Source organism: Octodon degus, unplaced genomic scaffold (genome assembly GCF_000260255.1).
Source record: "Octodon degus isolate 3935 unplaced genomic scaffold, OctDeg1.0 scaffold00025, whole genome shotgun sequence".
Lineage (NCBI taxonomy): Eukaryota > Metazoa > Chordata > Mammalia > Rodentia > Octodontidae > Octodon > Octodon degus.
The window spans coordinates 15,397,568-15,399,812 of NW_004524601.1; positions in this window are offsets into that span (position 1 = coordinate 15,397,568).

Sequence of the window (2,245 nt, forward strand, 5' to 3'; positions counted from 1 at the left end):
ATCTCCCCGGCCCCTAGCCCACCCTTCTTAATGACAGAAACTTCTATGTGTCAAATAAAATCTTCCTTACTTAAGGCCAGGGAGATAGCTCAGTAGAATAAGCACTTGCCTGGCAAGCACAAGGTCCTGAGTTCAATCCCCAGTACCAAAAAGAAAAAAAAAAATCTTTCTTACAAAATTGCAAAAATGTATTTCTCATAATGAACAAAAAAGTGTTCTGTTGAAGGACTAAGCACCTGCTTAGGCAAGCACAGGGGCTGGGATTTGATCCCCGGCGGTGCCTCTGGGAGTGCTGAGCTGACCTCTGAGTCCAGGCATGGTGGAGTGCACCTGTAATCCCAATGCTGAGGAGGCTGAAAACAGGAGGATCCCCAGAAGTCTGGGCTGTGTAGTGAGACCCTGAATGCACACACACATACACACATTCACACACACAGTGTTTTTCTGGAATTTACAACTCCTGACCCTAATTCTGGTCTTTGGAGTTAAGAAAACAATTTAATCTCTCTTCCACTTGATTCTAATAAAAGACTTCATTAGAAAACAGGGAATTTTGAATATTTTTTATGTGCTGTAAGGGAATATAATAGTGCCTCACTATTTCGTGGTTCAGCTTTCCCAGACTTACTGTTTCACTGGTTTTCAAAAAATATTAATCTAAATTATTTATCATAGAGTTTTTGTTATATCGCAGGATTTTACAGCACTGTAAAGTATACATATGTTGTTAAAATTACATAGGTTTATGAGTCTAGAAAATGTTTAAGAACATTAGAAATATTTTTAAAAGTGTGGCAAAGGTTTATGAATGTGAAAAGGGTTTATAAAGCTTTCATATATGTATGTATATATATATATATAAAATATATACACTAAAATATATACAAAAATATATACAAAATATACACTAAAATATATACACTAAAATTAATACAACATCCCTACTTCTCTGATTTTCACTTATTTCAGGGGTGTCTGGAACGTAACCCTACTATAAGTGAGGGACCAATGTACAGAGAAGATCCCAGGAGAATTTCTTTGTTCGCTTGCATGCCAACACAAACTGCTTAAAAAACTCTTTTTGTGTGACATGGACAATGATCAACATAATGAATATTGGTGCTACAAAATGACTAGTACATTGGAAACACTGAATCAAGTGCAGCAGAAATTACCCAGGGTATTCAAACTAAAAGGAATTCTGGCAACTGGAGAAAATGCAGTTCTTCAGGATATCCATATAACGTTCCTCTTCCATTTTTTCAGAGAACGAACATCAGGGAAGTTAATGAGGAAAGTTTATAAGGCAAATTGTAGAGCAATCACTGAAACAAAGTTATATTCAATGTACCTATATTTAAATACTGTAGTGAGATGTCTGCTTCCCAACTGATACTTTTGGGTCTTATATGAACCAATGCTAACATAATGACACCATGAAAATCAAGATGGTAATGAACACTTAAGCATTTTGTTATAATTGTTTGTCACATTTATTTCATGTTAGTCTATATTTAAAATAAGATATTATCAGTAGTTTATTTCCTGTGATATTTTGTGCAGTCCTACTTTATTCCTTTAATCTCTATTTTAAACATTCCTAAATATTATTCTTATGTATTTGTCTGTAATTTTACGTATTTTGTATCTATAAACATGTAATATGCAAATATGTAAATAGTATACTCTTGGTTCAATATTTTATTGAATGGTATTACAACTACAAATTCTCATGAGATTCATATTGATATATTTTTCTCTAGTGCATTTCATTTAGCAATCACAAATATTTACACTGGTTTTCATTATCCATTCTCTTCCTGCAGATAAATCTCCAAAGACTTCAAAATATTTCCACTGCAAATTATATAAGAATTTTCTTGACTACACAGCTACATTTATCACATTTTTCTCTAAAATGTCACTGTACTGAATCCCCTCTTGTCTGTTTTAACATGAGTTAGGTAACTGACATTACCTAAAATAATTATATGTCTATATGGCAAAATTTTTAAAACTTAATACTTTTCCACCACATTAGATACAGTTGTTGAAATTTTTGTTTGGGAAACATGTAACCTTGACAAACCTATGCATCTAGGACTTGTGGTTGGCACCAGTAAAAAGATACTGACTTGCACATTTCTTTCACGTAGCCTGCTACTTTTCCTTTTACATAATAGATTATCAAAGTTATTTTATACTTATTTTAGATGAGGCCTCAAGCAGATAAATAAATGGATTT